An 18,149-nucleotide genomic window follows, 5' to 3' on the forward strand; every position below is an offset into this window, starting at 1 on the left:
GTTGTTTCATTCCATCAAGCCTCAACAACTACCTCTATAACAACTATAGAGTAGAGGTTTTTGTTGCTATCAAATATGGTTTTGCAAATTGGAATATATGGAGATCAAAAGAGATCAATGGTATGTTAGTTTAGCTTTGTTGTTGTGGCATTATTTTTGTTTGGTACATATTTTGTGTTTTCCATAGAAATTAGTGATGATTAGAATGTTTGCGCATTATAAACTAGTTTCCCTATCATAATGGTTCGTGGTCAACCAAAAACCACTTGTATGTGAGATTTGTGCAAAGTTTTTGGTCATATGGAACCACTTAGTGTGATGGTTTGTGGTAAGTCAAAACCACTCCAGATTTGTATTGGTTAGGGATAAGCCATAAAATCTCAAGGTCATCCAAACAAATCAACCAAATTAGCCAAAGCTATAATTGCAGAAGCATAAGTCATATTGTCAAAAGTTGAAGAGATCGTTACCAAATGATACCAATATGAGAGTAGAGAAAAAATAAAAATAACAAAAACAAATAGGAGAGATAGATGGACATATGCTAAAACATACAAGACTGATATTTATTGATACTAAAACAGATTGCAATGCCTTTCATTTATAGAGGATCTTACACTATGAAGACAGATAGATCAAGAACATAACTAAAGTCTATAGAATGAGAGACATGAAGAGAAGACTGAAAATGTGCAAATTAGAGCTGCAGTCACAAGAAATCATCTTCATTATTTTACAAAACGTGGGAGAGATTTGAACTTTCTAATTGAAGTTTATTAATACTAGTTGCATGTAAGGAGCAGATCAAGGAGAAGATGTTTCAGTTATAACGACTACATCAAATTTGCACTTCAGTTTTAATTGACTGCTAACTGACTAAACATAAGAGAAATTACTTCTTCTAACAATTTTCATATATTTATTACAAAGTTGTTTACTAATAGAAACAAAATTTTAATAATTATTTAAAAATATATTATTACTTCCATAAAATATAATTAAATAATGTAAATATTTTAATTAAAAAATTTAATTTTGAATCAATATAAATTTTAATAATTTATTAACAAGAACAATTTATAAAATAAAGTCAAATAATTGATTGATACATATAGCTACGAGTAAATAAGTCTAATGACAATAGTAGTACCAAAGAGGTCCTTTTAGCATGTTGGGACAATTGAAAACAATTCTTTCAAGAAATTGACATCAATGAGACCTGAATTATATTGCTAAGACAAAAGGAGGCAAAAAGAAAAAGGAGATTGAAGAACTAGACAAATTTTATCCATTCTATTCACAGACTACACTTAAGGAACCGAGTTGTGGGAATGATGAGATGGTAATGAATGCTTACGTTTCATTTTGTGATTGTTTTGTACAAGCCTCATATGGAACTATTGGTTTGCGCTTGTACTGGCATGACCAGAAAAGGTAACTGAAAAAGTTGAGGACACTGAGAATATCAAGAAACCAGTAAAATAGATCAAGGTGGTTTCAGTTGAGGTTGTTGCCACCAAGCCAACCATTATTGCTCTTGGTCATTTTGCGGGCTGTAGCATTAACAATATTAACAAAAACACTACTAAGGAAGTAACCCACTGACAGTGAAGCATATGTAAAAGCTTACCACTGAGCGAGATACAGTTTTGGAGTGGTTGGGTCGAGCGGAGGCTCGAGCAGAGACTTTTGACAGAGCGGTTGCGGGTGGCTCAATGAGAGACACCCTGAGGGATTTGTCTTATATAGCCAAGGAGGCTGAGTATTATCGGAGGCATTATGAGGATGCGATGCTCCGAGAGTGCAGAGTTCCTAGTTTCATAGTGATGAGATCCAGTTGATCTAGGCAGATGGGGTTGAGGACAGAGAGTAGAGGCATGGCAAAGCCTACTCGTCAGGATCCACCTGGGGATCCTGGTGCTGGGACATCTACTGTGAGACCGTCACCCTTAAGAAATAGTCATACTTGAGAGACATTGTCTCTTTTGTATTTTGATCATTTTGTTGTATTTTGGGATAGACATGACATATTTTGTACTTGATCTTTTTTGAGATATATATACTACACCATTTTCCTTGATCCTCATGTGATGTGTTATGGATGATTCTTTCTATATGATTTTGATGTTTCTATGATGATGATGCAATGCTTAGATGCATGTGATTTGATATGTGATGAATATGATGTGATAATGCATGATGTTGTGAGATGTATCTTGAAAATAAGATGTATGATATTGATATGCTATAAGATGTATCTTGAAAATGAGATGTATGATAATGATGTGCTATGAGATGTATGATAATGAGGGTTGAGTTAGCACATCCAGTCTCTGTTTTAGTGCATGGTAAAAACCAAGAAAAATAGAGAGCAAATCAAGTCTTTGTGCATCAAACTTATAGTCTCATAACATTAAGCATATTATCTCTCTTTGATAGAATAGCATTTTATATCATTTGTTAGCATTATAATCTTAGATATATCATGTTAATCTCATGTCATGTTAGCTTCATCTTAGCATCATTTTCATACTAGTTTAAGCTTCATATCAATATCTTGCATCCTATCATCATCTAGTTCCATATCTAAATCATCACTCGGACCTTGGTTGCATTCCATCTTTCTTATTCACTCCATCTGTCCTGCTCTTGCTTTATATCTATATCTCATTAGCTCGATATCTCTCTTTTATTCACTCCATCTCTCCCCTATCTATGTTCCTCTTTTCTCCTCTATATGTATATATCTACCTCTCTCTACTTCTCTCTACATATTACCCCCTCTATCTTTATCTCTAAACTAACCAAATTATTTTTTATTTTCTACTCTAAACTAACCACACTATTGAAAGGAACTTGACGCATTGCATCCCTTGTTAGAGCATGTGAACAGTAAATTCTTAGATATCATATCTTTAATAATAACAATAGAAGAGTCTAGATGCTTGACAATATTCTTTGTCATATTCATTTGAGTCATCTGCTTTTTTATTTTTAAAACATTTTATATTATATTCATCATCACAAGACAATTAGCAGGTGAACAAGATTCCAAATTTTCTATAGTCTGCAATTATAAAACCCTTTGTTTTCATTTCAAGAACTTTCATAAGCTCCTTTTCATCATTTCAGATTTTCTTATATTATGCTTATGGGGCTTAAGGGATTTATCATCTAGCATTTGTTTTTGCATCAATTAAAAATAAAAAATATTTTTGTATTCTATTTTTTCAATTATCATATGTGCAATCCAAAAGCTGGACAAACAATTGGACAAACAATTGGGAATCACAACAGAAGGTTTTAGGGATCTATAAATTGCAATGGATGAAGTTGGAGTGCATTCTCTTACCTTTCCTCTCCAAGCACAGGAATTTTTAGTTCCTGCTACGCATGGATAGTACATGAGGATAGTTTTAAATATTGATTATTCTTTAATTCCTTCAACCAATTAAAATTCATATTTTTGTTAGTGTATCTTTTAATCTATCTTTAAATAAAGAAAGGTATTTTTTAAGTAAAATTTATGAAAAATGTTTTCCTGTGATTTTATTGGATTGAGGTTTGTGGAAATAGATTGTCAGGAAAAAAAGCGTGAGTCACGAGACTAGAGAACACACATTGTGCAAGGTCTCTACAGAGCATCACAAGAGTTGGTGTAGAAGAACTTCCTGCGAGGTCTCTAGATGTGAGCTGGTGCAGAATATAGAGAAAGTAATAATTAATTTCTATAGTTGGAAATTAGGGTTATAAAAATTGTAAAAAAATAAAAATTTAATACCTATCCTAGATTGATTACTTACTTTCTGCCCTCCTTTGATGGGGTACAATATAGTCATTTTTTCTTGAGAGATTTTTCTTTTACACAACTTCTTCTCCAACCCCTCTCCCTAGTCATTAGGGTTTAGAAAAGCTATCCATATGCAAGTATTCTCGTCCCTATTATATTCTATGGGAGTTGCCAGTCCTCATCCCTTATGATGTTGGAGTCTTACACTCAGCAAGACTTGATTTCTAGTGTGCTCATTTGGAGCCATTCAATTTCACCAGTAGACCAAGGGCCCATTGACTATACTTTATTTTTATGTTGTTCCAAACTCTATTTTGAAATTTTATCTTAAGAGGATTGGTTTTAAATCATTTTCTATGGAAATTGAATGCATGTATTAGGATTGGCGAATATGTTAGGAATCCCACAGATATTGAGAAGGGGGGGTGAATCAGTATTTAACTGGTAATTAGAATTTTTTAACTTAAAACATGCAGAACATATTATAACAGAGTACCGATATGCAAGAAATAATGCAATAAATAGAATCAAGAACATCCACATGAAAAGCACACCATAACACAAGATTTAACGAGGAAACCTAACGTGGGAAAAACCTCGGTGGGATTTGTGACCCACAATATTCACTCACTAGCCAATAAGAGAATATTACTTACAATAGGAGCCTACACATGCAGGAAGGCCAACTGCCTAGAGCTCACTGCTCAATGGGAAGTCTCACTGACTTACAATTTGGATTATACAAATCCAATATCTTGTATTGCTTTACAATAGCATCTATATTGCCAGATCGAGTACCGATTGCTGCTCTGCTTCTTACATAAACCTTTTAGCCTGTATTTTGCATAATAGGTCTGCCTTATATTTTTTCTTTTTCTTCACTTTCATTACTTACAAAATGTCTACAATGATATCTCTTATATATAAGAGTCATCTTACAACTTGCCAAGTCGGCTTACAAATTTTTTTACAATAATAAACAAAATATAATATAACAAAATCATGTCGGCCTCTGTGCTGGTATAGTTCCTTTCTTTGTGCCGATGTCGATGTCCTGAGTGCCGGTGTAGAGTGTGATCTGTTGATGTCGGTGCACTAACTTGTCGGTGTAATGCGTTGTCAGTGCCATAGGATTGCAAGGTTGCCATCAATGACAAAACCTTCAATCACCTACAATGTCTCATTGGAGTGTGCATATGCCAACAATCTCCCCCTTTGGCATTTATGGCAACACTCATGAGAAATTTCAAAAAGTGTATCCAGAAATTATCCAAAAAATGTGAAGTCCAAAAATGTTACCAAAAATGTGTGTGCTCCCCCTGAGCATGTGATTCCTGTGATGTTGAATTTCTCCTATCAAGATGTCAGTAGAGTTTGTGGTTTCAACCTTGTAACTGGGTAGTCAATTTGAAATAGATCTGGCAAAATCAAGTTTATACTCTCCATAAACTTTTTACTATCTCTTATTGCTGTCTATGTTCTCTTACCTATACCAGTGAGATGCTGCAAGTGCTCTGCCGGTGTTTTCTGTCCCTGAATTAGTGCCTCAGATACTTCCTTTCGTAGTGATGCTAGACAGTCCAATCTTGGACTCAGTTTTAATCTTAGATGCTTTGCCTTATTCACTATTCTTTCTTTCTGTCTTTCCAATTTAAGTAAATCTTCTTCAAAATTTGTTATCTTCTCCTCAAAAACTAATAGTGTATTTAGGTGAGTTAACAAAATTATCTACAAGTTTATTGATCTCATCCTGTACTTTGCTCATCTTCTTGTCTATATCTATAGTCAAAAGGTTTGTCTTACATGTGTCTTTGTATAGAGTTTTGTACTCTTTTAATAAATTAAACAATTTCGGTAGAAGTGTGTCAAAATATCTATTACACTTCTTTATTTGCTCATCAAAGAATTTCTGCTTTTCAATTTCTACTTTATCTTTCAATGTCTCTTCCTTTATTTTCTCAATGTTTTCTGTGATATATTTAAACAAGGTATCAAGTTGTCCTAAAGAATCTTTATTGTCTATATTACAATTAGAAGCAATTACCTTCAAAATTGGTATGGTGTCATCAATTGCCTTATAAGCTTGTGAGCTGCAATCTGTTATCTTTTTAATTGAGTCTAATAGTACCTTAGTCACATTAGTTGATTTGTAGCTTGATGATGAACCAACATTTTGAATATCATCAGTCGAAGTAACCAAGCTTGTATTGACCTCTGGTAGGTCTGTTTGTGTCTGCATTTCCTTAAGCAATGGTTTTTCTACTTCTCTAGTTGCCGATGGCACTGTTTCCTTATGAACCTGTTCCTATTGCTATTCCGGAGCCTTTTTCTCTATTTGTTTCTCTTTTTGTTGCATTGTCTCAGTCTGGGTCTGAGTCTCTACCTTTTTCTCTTTGTCTTCTGTCGGTCTCTTCTATGTGTTATCAGTTAGCTCAGCTATCGAAGGCTCACTAGCCATGTCAGTCTTATCAGCTGTATCTTTGTCTACCACAATGTTGATCTTTTGAGTATCAACATCCACAGTATATAAGACTTCAAGATTAGGATTACCATCCTCTACATCCATACTTTCAGCTACTGATTGATCTTTTGTAGCTATTGTTTTAACTGGTGGAGTAATCAAAGGAGGTGGGGGTAAGTTGTCTTTAACCTTTATGCTAGGTGGTCCACCAATTTTACCTTTACCCTTGTCTCTTTCTTTCTGATAAAATTATATAGGTTTAGGGTTCCTATATTTTCCTTGTTTTTCTTTTTCCACAAGGAAAATGTCCCATGCATTTTCTGACTCCTCGGTCACCTCATTAACTCTTCCAACCATTAAAGCAATGTGTCAGTGTGCAGTAGAAAATACTGACCAGTTGGCTTGAGCAATTAAGTCATGAATTTCTTTGGGTGAATTCACCAGATATACAGCAAGTAGCTTTTCAATCTTTGTTTTCTTGTCCAGTTCTATTAATGCTTGTCTTCTTGCTTCCAGTCTCTTAAATAGTTCATCTAGAATTTCATTTACTACTTCCATCAAAAATATCTTATACATATCCATATGCAATATAACACTGTTTTCAACTTGTTCTTTTTCATCAGCTATTAGAGTGTCATATATTTTCTCTATATTTTTTAGTTTCCCTTCCTCTATTATTTCATTCAACAGTATGTCAAGAGGGGCCAAGTCCTTATTTATCCTCTTCTTCTTTGGTGTAGCCTTTCTTACCGAAGATCTTACTACTTGTTGTTTTTGTCTTGTCCTCCTGGGTGAGGGTGTGGTTGCCGGTGAGGGATCTCTTTTCCTTACAACTCTCTTGAAAGTTGTAGGCATGTCACTTTTCGAAGAAGTACCTACCAGTGATAGGTGAGTTTCAAGTTGTGCAGCTGCTAACTCATCCTGTTATACCAGTTTGCTTTAACAAATCTTCTTTAATGGCCTTTGCTTGTCTAGAACCTTTTCTTACAACTACCTCAACCTTTTTCACTCTTTTCTTTGATTGTATTTGGCTTTCAATAGTTTCTGCACTACCAAATATTTCTTCCTTAGGTTCTCTAGGGGCTTCTAGAAGTGCTTTAGCATAAGTTTCAATTATATGATCATCTATTTCGTAGCCCATCTCTGTTACCCAAACAGTCCTGGGGATGACTGCTTCCATCCAGATCTCATCTTTCTTGATTACAAAGGATATTTCATCCTTATATTTGTCAACAATCTTTTGTGATAACCTAATTCTTTTCTTCATTTTGACTTTTAGTTCTTGAAAGAAATCATGAATATTGTTTTCCTTATCTTCTCCCATATTATTGAATAGTTCGGTTAACTGTTTGCCTATTGGTATATCATATCCAAGTTCTTTATAGCCTATACTAGGATCCTGATTGGTTATATGTAGCATCAGACATACTAGCAGATTTCCAAACCTGAAAGTTCCTTTCTTCTCCTTCTCAATCTTTCCAAGGTTGTCAATTAATTCATCCTTTAACCACTCACATACATCAATCTTTGCATTATCAGTGACCATATCATAAGCACTCTTAATGCATAAACCTGAAACTAAATTAAGTCTATTTACATGAGTAGCTTCATACCCTAATATCATGCTGATAAATCTCACATTAATGTCTGTTACATCATTTACTCTTAGGGACCTTTTATCGAATGTGGCACCAGTTAGGTTTGTAACTAGGTCATTGGATACCTTCTTAGTTTTGTCTGGTCTTTTACTGGTGGTCGGTAACCCTGTGACATATTTCACAACTTCCTTAGTGATTTTGTGGATTGCATCTGGCCAGAAAAATTCACCATGTACCCTGCTTAAGACTATCCTAATCACATCCTTGGGGAATTTAGGAATGCTAAGGATCTTTGTAAATCCTAGGGTCTCAATGATCTTGTGTTCATCTTTTACATTGCCAGATTCATCACATATCACAGTTTTAAACATGGTTTTAATCTCTTCATCTCCTAATTCCTCAATGTTGCAGTGCATGTAAATTCTGGGGTCTTCAGCATAAACAACTCCCTTAGGAATTTGGGAAAAAGTGCCTAAGGTATCATCTTTCTTTGCTACCTTGGGAACTAATTGAAATATGGGCCTAGGTCTTTTTATCACTTATACAACAGTAGGGTTTTCTATATATTCAATTGCAGAGGTGGATGCCATGATAAAATACCTTTTACTACCTTTAGGATGGATGATTGCTTGAAGTGTTCTTACCTCTTGCTTGAAAATGCCTTAGCTTGGAATCTTCATGCTCTTCGTAGGTTTGAAATCTCGGTGAAATGAAATGGAGCCCAAACCTCAAATTTATAGTACCTTTTTGCCATCTAACACATTAAATGCATGCCAGTTAAGTATTCACTTAACATTGTCTGCCGGTAACAAGTAATTTCCAACTTCTTATCTCTAGCCTAGGGAATAATAGCACACGTGTCATTAGATTTCCAAACCCTCAAGGAAAATTTCTTTAATTTGATGAAGAACTTCATGCCAATGGAGTATTGCTCTATCCTATCAATGGAGCATCACTTTGTCTTGCCAATGAAGCATTGATTGGTTCTACTAGTGGAGGAGTATTCCCAATATTTAGATCAGCTTTTCTAATCCATTGTTTTGATAATTCTTGCTTAACCTCTTCAACTTTTTATTTGCCTTTCAAGCTAGAAATTTTGTTGTCTACCGGTGATCCTTTACTTCTACAGAATTTTACAATATACCCAATCTTGTTACATGCATAACAAGTTACATTATTCTTCTGAATAGATTTCCCATAATCTATGCCGGTTTGTGTTCTACACTGATTAGATAAATGTCCAAATCTTCCACAAACATAACATCTCACATTCATTCTGCAATTTTTAGAGTTGTGACCAACTTTGTTGCATTTTGAACATTGACCGATGGGTGTGTTGATATTCTGATAATTTCTAGATCTACATTCATTTTCTCTATGATCATACTTATTACAGTTAAAGCATTCTCCATTGAATTTATAAGCATTAGGTTGTCTTACCGGTTTGCTGTGATCCTAAGTATTTGCAGTACCAGAGCTTTCACCAACTTCAAAGCCAATTCCAGAAGTGTCACCTTTAGGTTTTTGATTCTTCAGCAAGGTGCCAAGTTCCTCTGAGCTTTTCTTGAATTTTTCTTTATGTTGATTTGCAGTTTCTAGTTCTCTTTCTAAGACCTCTTTCTATCTCATTAGTTCATTTGAGTCATTTTGAGTATGCATCAGATCTGTTTTCAACATGTCATTTTCATAGCTAAGTCTTGTGTTCTCATTTGTGCATCACTTAGTCTTCCAGTCAATTCTTCTTCATTCTTCTTCCTATCCTCAATCTCTTTACAAAATCTCATAGTCATATCTTGCATCTCATTCTTTGTTGTCATGTTCTCTTGTTTCAACTTGCTTATCTGATCATTAAGTGATTCCTTTCATCATTCTCATTATGCAATTTTTCACAAAGTTCTCTTCTCTTATTTCTTGCAACAGTAAGATTCTCTTGAAGTGCCTGAATGATATCCTAAGCTACCCTTAAATCATCTTCTAGTTTGATATTTTTCAATTTCTCTACATCATAGTCTGAAAGAGCTCCTTCCAGTTGCTTCATCAGATTTTCCATCTTTACCGGTGTCAAGATCTTCCTCAAGTTGTTAGGCTTTTGAAAATAGAGGACCAAGCTCTGATACCAATTGTTAGGAATCCCACAGATACTGAGAGGAGGGGGGGGTGAATTAGTAGCTAACTAGTAATTATAATTTCTTAACTTAAAACATGCAGAACATATTATAATAGAGTATCGGTATGCAAGAAATAATGCAATAAATAGAATCAAGAACATCAACATGAAAAGAACACCATAACACAAGGATTTAACGAGGAAACCTGGTGTGGGAAAAACCTCGATGGGATTTGTGACCCACAATATTCACTCACTGGCCAATAAGAGAATATTACTTACAATAGGAGCCTGCACATGCAGGAAGGCCAACTGCATAGAGCTCATTGCTCAATGGGAAGTCTCACTGACTTACAATGTGGATTATACAAATCCAATATCTTGTACTGCTTTACAATAGCATCTATAATGCCAGATCTAGTACTGGTTGCTGCTCTGCTTCTTACATGAACATTTTAGCCTATATTTTGCATAATAGGTCTGCCTTATATTTTTTATTTTTCTTCACTTTCATTACTGACAAAATGTCTAAATGATCTCTCTTATATATAATAGTCATCTTACAACTTTCCAAGTCGGCTTACAAAGTTTTTTACAATAATAAATAAAATATAATATAACAAAATCCTGTCAGCCTCAGTGTCGGTATACTTCCTTTCTTTGCGCCGGTGCTGGTGTCCTGAGTGCCGGTGTAGAGTGTGATCTGTTGATGTCGGTGCACTATCCTGTCGGTGTAATGCCTTGCCGATGCAATAGGATTGCAAGGTTGCCATCAGTGACAAAACCTTCAATCATCTACATTGTCTCATTGGAGTGTGCATATGCCAATAGAATATACATTATATGAGGATGATGGTGGTTTTGAAATGGTTTCCGGTTCAGTTGGAAGTGAAGAACATTATTCTAAGTTTCTTTGAAAATTATGTTAATTTTTTAAATGGTAATTTATTTTTTTCCAGTGTGTGAAATAAGGATTTTTGTGTCTTTACGAAAATTTGGTTGAATGGTTATAATAATTTGGGGTCTTTGGCAAAAATGTTTTTCTCTATGAAATGTAATGGAATTGTAATCATGCATCCAATTTTCTATTGTGTATCGATGCTTGAGAGATAAATGATTTGGATATCTTTTGCCATTCAATTTTAGCTCTCTTCTTGTGGAGCACATTTATTTTAATTAGGGTAAAATGTATACTTGTTCTTTTAGTTTTCATAATTAGATGCATGTTCTACTAGGGCCCGCTCTATTCATATAATATGTGTGGCATGCTAGTTGTAGATCCTAAAGCTCTACTTAGTAAAGACCAGAACTCTGAATCTAAATGATGCCATTATTTCGCTATCAACTAGTTACCTGAACACTGAGTTCAAGGATGTGGTACATGCCTCATGCTCATACCCGCATTGTATCATGTGGTGACTATATTGGAAGGTTATATAGGTGCATCTTTAGTCATGTGCTCATGTAAGTTATTCAAATTTAAATATGCATCCCAAAATCCATATACTTGTGCTCCAAGGAAGAGCCCTTCTTAGCTGGAGCTACCAAAATTTCCAAAATATTTGATGTTTGTTGTGTGCTCCATGTTGATAGTGCTAGAAGGCATACCTAAAATAACCAGTTTTAAAAAAAGATGCTCATTGCCAACCACTCTGAGGGGTGTTTTGAAGAAGGAGGATCCTTCTATTTGTTCACATTTGCATGAGCTTTTTAAGAGCATGACTATTGTCCTGGAGGGTCTACTCAAGATTAGTTGTACTTAGGTTTTAAAAAACTCCATTTTTTTCTTCATATTTGTCTTTTTCATTCATAACATGGCTAGATCTCAAATTATTTCATAGTTACATTGATTCAATTTATTTTAAGATCTTTTATCATGAACCAGTTTGTAGGTTTAAGCTTCTTGGGAAATCAACTTTAAAGTAGGCTGCATATTAAATTATCAATGATGAGATTATGCTTGATAGCAATCTAAGGCTTAATTTGGCCTCTTTTGTGACAACATGGATGGAGCTCGAGTGTAATAAGTAGATAATGGAAGCTATCAATAAGAACTATGTTGATATGGATGAATACCATGTCACTACTGAGCTTCAAGTCATTATTTATTTTCAATTTAACAAGGATATATTTTGCTTGATTATCAATTAACATCTGATAGTTAAGTTGTAATGACGAGGGGTTTAAGAAATGATTTAGAGGAGGTCATTGGAATTTTTTATCTTGATAGATCTCCTTTAAACTTTGTCTTTGTATTTTTCAAAAAAGGAATGCTCTATTTTATTGCAAATCATTTTCTTTGGTTTAAGAGTACTTAGATAGAATTGATGTGGACATGGGATGGTGTTTAATTTGTTTCGTGAATTGGAATTTCAAAACTAGTGTGTGAATATAATAGCTCGAATGTTTTATGCACCTATTTCTAATAAAGTGCAAGATATTGGTGCAAGTTAATTCCTTTTACTTTGTTTTACTCCAATCTTAAAATAATTAGCTGTGCTTTGCAATTTTTGGTAATGACAAATAATGTTGTTTGTGGAATTATTTTGCAGGTTTGTTGGGAGAAGTTTTTTTCAGTATTTTGAGGTGGAAACTGAAAGAGGTGAAGCTGAGATTAGGATAGTATATTATGGACCCTTGAAAAGTTGTAGAATTTGTAGATGACAACACCATTTGTGTTGCTGCCATTTTAGGGTATACTTATAATGGCTAATTTGAGGATATGAAACTGCTCAATAATATTTTGATGGGGAAGAACAATAACAACCATGTCTGAAGTAACACAAATTAGTTGTTTCCAAATTTATGAAGTAAATTTCTTGTAGTTGAAGTAATTTGGGTATTTCTCAAGAATGTGATTATGTGAATTTTTAGGTTGGACACTCCAATACATGTTGATGCTACAAGTGATGTCTTCATTACATCATTTCTGCATCCAAATTTGGAGTGGGACTTCAGGATACCATTGGTGAGGAGCACCAATGTAAGTGGGCACAAATATCGACTTATTTATGCTAGAATTTAATGGGTTGTTTGGCGTACCAATAAGATGGTTTGATATTCTAGTGTAGTTATAGCAGGAGAGTCCTCAAAGAGAATAATCTGGATCATGCAACAAGAGTTACATAGCAGAAATAACACAAATATGATGGAGGCAATGTGGAATAGACTCTATCATATCATAAAATTCCATTACAATGCACCCGCAACATGCAAGCTTGCAAGATTCAGCACATAGGCCTATTTACATACATGCTCAATTACAATATCTAGCTCAAGCAAGACTACTAGTGAACTTTGGACCTCCTAACCTTCTGGTTTATTTTTTATTTTCTCACAACTGATTCATAAATTCTTAATTATATTGATTTATATGATCAAGAGTGATCCATGCCGGTCCAAGATGAAAAAAATGCCAAAGAACAAGATGTAACGTATAAAACAACAAGGTTGGCCTCTGCCAAGGAGATCCTTCCAGAATATCCATAGGATGAAGTGCGGAACCAAGGGAAGGTTGGCTACATGCCAAGGAACATTGGAACAATGAACTGAACCTCCACAATCTATGGAAGAGAACCACAAGATTCACCAATAGAAAATAGGTCCAAGCAGTTCCGATGTTCCAAGCCGAAAAATTGTATCAGATTCTGAATGTGATAACTTGTCAGAAAAAGATACAAACATCCCATGGACCTAGCATAAGGTAGATGAACATGTCCATGAACAAAATCCATCTCCACAAGATTCAGTGAGAAAATGCAAAGAAAATGTTGAAAATGCAAAACAGGAAATAAATTGAAAAGAAAATGTTTTTGGTTGATGCAAGATTGCCATGAGCTAGGGATGCTCCTACATCAAACATCTAGGGTTGTTGAAAAAGTGAGTCCCTCACTTTGCTAGTGTTAGAGAAAAACCAAGATAGTCTACCTCTACCTAAGAAATACATGACGAATCTTCAACTAGTCTGCCTTTCTAGTTCTCAAGATACTCTCTGTAATGGTTGTTCCGAGTGCTATGCCTAATCCTACTATCCAAAATGTCATCCATCTAATCTAGCTCCCTCAGGGGTATCTTCTTCTCCAAGTCTACTACAATATGCTCACTGAATTCTCTCATGATACTAATGTAGATCTGCAATGTTGAATATAAGTGAAATATCCAAACTATCTAATAACTCCACTTCATATGCATTTCTAGAACTGAATATCATCAAGATCTTACAATGCCCAAACATCCCCATCTTCAACTTGTTATAGGTTCCAACTAGAAATCTCTCCTTTCTCAGATACACCATTACTTCATCTCCAACTTCAAATTACTTATGTCTCCTCTACTCATCTTCTTTCTCCTTATACTTATTGATCATGTCCTCCAAATGTTATTTGATCTAATTATTTATTGTCTTCATATGCTCTACAAATTCTTCTACTTCCACACTCCTATAATCTTCATCACAGATGTCTCTCAATTCTGACATGCCTCAAGGGTTTTCTTTAGTGACAATTTCAAAAGGTTTTCTTTCGGTACTGTTCACTAAAATATCGTAGGTAAATTATGCTTATGCAAGAATCAAGTCCCAACTTTTGGTTTGTTCTCCAACTAAAAATATCAACAAACATCCTAAACACCTATTCACTTCTTTTGTGTGTCCATCAGTCTATGGGTGAAAAGTAGAACCAAACTTCAAATCAGTCTTCATCTTCTTCCAAAGTCTCATCCAAAAATATTCAAAAAGCTTAGTGTCTCTATCTGAAACTATTCTCTTAGGTAATCCATGTAATCTCACAACCTCCTTGAAAATAGGTCAGCAACATGTATTGCATATGTTGTCTTCTTGTAGGGTTTAAAATGTACCATCTTTGATAATCTATCCATGACCACAAATATAGAATCATTTCTTCTCTATATCTTAGGTAATCCAAGTATAAAAATCATGCTTATGTCCTCCCAAGGTCTTTCTAGAACTTTCAAAGGCTTATACAATCCAACATTCTGACTATTACCTTTTTCAAGTTGACAAATTCTACAGCTCTGCACAAAAATGTTGACATCCTTATGAATCTAAGGCCAAAATTAATTCTCTCTAATCAATGCCACTATCATGTCAACACCAAAGTGTCCAGATAATCTTCCACTATGTTTCTCCTTTATTAGATTCTCTCGCATAGAAATCGTAGGTATACACAATTGAACTCCTCTAAACAACATCTCATCTTGAATGAAATAATCTAACCACTTACTTCTGTCCATAATAACCGTATCCTTACAAGCTTCCCAAGGTTATGCAAAATCTCGGTCATCCTCATAGAAGTTCTCCAGTTCCTCAAAACCCAATACTTCCACTCTCATCTCTATTAGTAAGTTCCTTCTTCTACTCAAGGCATCAATAACTTTATTTGACTTCCCACTTCTATGCTTCAAAAAAAAGGTATAACTCTGCAAGAACTCCACCCATCTCATATGTCTCTGATTCAACTTACTCTAACTGTTCAAATACTCTAAAGCTTGATGATCAGTATACAACACAAACTCCTTAGGTAACAAATAATATCTCCATTTCTTCAATGCTTGAACTATGGCATATAAATTCTGATCATACACTAAATATCTCCTCCTTGCATCATTCAACTTCTCATTGAAATAAGCTACCGATCTTCCTTCCTATCTTAACATTGTTCTGATTGCAATCCCACTTGCATCACAGTGCACTTGAAATACTTTACTAAAATATGGTAAAGCCAACACATGATGATCTATCACCTTTTTCTTCAACAATTCAAAGCTTCTAATTGCTCCGGTTGTCCACTTGAAATCCTTTCTATCTCCTCTCATTGCTTCTATCATAAGGCTACAAATTGAACTAAAATTTTGGATACTTTTTGTAGAAACTGGCCAATCAATAAAATGATCTTACCTCTCCAATACTTTCTGGTGTAGGCCAATAAAAAATTTCTCTTACCTTCTCAGGATCCATCTTCAATCCATCCACATATATCAAAAATCCCAAATCAACTAACTCTTCCTTCATGAAACTACACTTCTTAATGTTTATCAACAACTTCTCTTCTCTCAACCTCTACAAAACTTGTCTCAAATGCAACATATAATCTTCCTTTCTCTTACTGAAAATCAAAATGTCATCAAATACACAATAACAAACTTATCCAAGAATTTCTTCAATACCTCATTCATCAACCTCATGAAAGTGCTTGGTGCATTAATCAATCCAAAAGGCATCGACAACCATTCATATAGTGATTCATTTATCTTGAATGTTGTATTCCACTCATCTCTTTCTTTGGGTTTGATCTGATGGTATCCACTCTTCAAGTCTATCTTTGTGTAGTATTTGGATCCACTCAAAAAATCCATTATCTCATCCATCCTAGGTAAAGGGAATCTTTACTTTACTATGATTCTGTTTATTACTCTAGAGTTAGTACACATCCTCCATTCTCCATTCTTCTTAGGTGCTAACATTGTTGGGACTGCACAAGGACTCAAAATTTCTTTGATCCAACCTTTCCTCAACAAATCATGCACTTGTCTATTCAGCTCCTCATTCTCTATCGGTGTCATCTAGTGTGTTGCTTTATTAGGCAAACTAGCTCCGAGAATCAGGTCCATGCAATGATTGATACTTCTCACGGGGGGTAATCCATAAAGTACATTATTTGAAATGATGTCTTCATACTCTATCAGCAACTCATTTATTTCTTCTGGTTGTTCTCCTTCATGCTTTGAATCTTCGGTCTTGTTAGGAACCAAGGCAAAACATACATTCTCATGTCTCATCCCATCTAGGAATTTTCTTCCATCCACCAAAATAATTCTAGCACTTGTACAAACTTCATCTTTTAGAGGCTCCTCCAAGGGAAATAGGGTTTGCTTCATCCCATTTGCACCAATAGTGTATATGGTCTTTCTCCCATCATGTATTGCCTATCTATCAAACTACCAAGGTCTACCCAACAAGATATGACAAATATACATAAGCATAATATCACACAACACTTCATCATGATAAGATCTCAATTTCACCAGACATTGTTTACTTACCATTATCTTATGATCATCCTAAATCCATGCTATCTGATAAGGCTTAGGGTGCTTCAATCTTTTCAACTTCAGCTTAACCACCATCTCCTCCAAAACAATATTATCTAAACTACCACTATCAATAATGACTTTACAACAGTTACTAGATACCTTATATCTGGTCTTGAACAAATTCCTCCTTTGCAAGGGCTCTTCATCATCTCCGGTATGACACAAAGCTCTCCTCATCACCAACAATTCTCCATCTTCTAGTTTATTAACTAATTAAGTATGGTCTTCTTCTACCGATGTTGCTCTCCCAGTGTTTTCTACCTTCTTACATTCAAAATAATGATGTTCGTCTCCTCTGCACTTAAAGAAGGTTCCTCTAAAGACTCTTTTATCTTGTATTTTGTCATCTTTTCCATAACCCTCATTTTGATATCCATCAGTTTCTCTTCTTTGATAAAACTTTCTATCGTCCTTCCTCTATGAACTTCCATCTCTACTAACTTCCTTGTCTTTATTCTAATTTGTACAAGGTCCTCTTCCTCTGGTATAGCTTCTTCCTCCTTGAAATATTCCTTCATGAAATCTTCCTCCTCTATCTCTTTTCTTCTACTCATGTCTTTTGTTCAATTTATCCTCCACCTTTAGAGTATATTGATAAGCTTCTTAAACATTTTGTAACTTGATTAGACTGAGTTCATCTTGTATAGACATCTGCAACCAATTCAAATACCTGACAACTTGTTCAATCTCATCATCAATATGTTCGGACCTGATATTCAACATGTAGAATGTTTTAGTATACTCCTTTAGACTATATTCCTTCTCCTTCAAATTCTGTAACTTCCAGAACATATTTACTTGATAATCAACAAGCATAAACTTAGATTTCAACTTGCTAACCATCCACTCCCGAGATTTAATCTTCTCTTTACCTCTTCTTTGTCTATCAACCTACAAATGTTTCCACCAAAGAGATGCAAGTCCTTTCAAATTAGTGCAAGCATATCTCACCTTCCTATCCTCAACACTGCTTTCAAAATCAAAATACTTTTCCATCTCCATGATCCAATTTAGCAATTCATCCTAATCCAACTTTCCATCATAATCTAGTGGGGTACAATGTGGTTTGGTATTCGCTCTAGA

General features: G+C 34.8%; 1 pseudogene; it reads left to right on the plus strand.

Moving 5' to 3' along the window:
- Positions 1-1,850: 1,850 nt before the first annotated feature.
- Positions 1,851-13,014, plus strand: LOC131876667 (glutamate decarboxylase-like; annotated as a pseudogene).
- The last annotated feature ends 5,135 nt before the right edge of the window (positions 13,015-18,149 follow it).

Source organism: Cryptomeria japonica, chromosome 6, assembly GCF_030272615.1.
Source record: "Cryptomeria japonica chromosome 6, Sugi_1.0, whole genome shotgun sequence".
Lineage (NCBI taxonomy): Eukaryota > Viridiplantae > Streptophyta > Pinopsida > Cupressales > Cupressaceae > Cryptomeria > Cryptomeria japonica.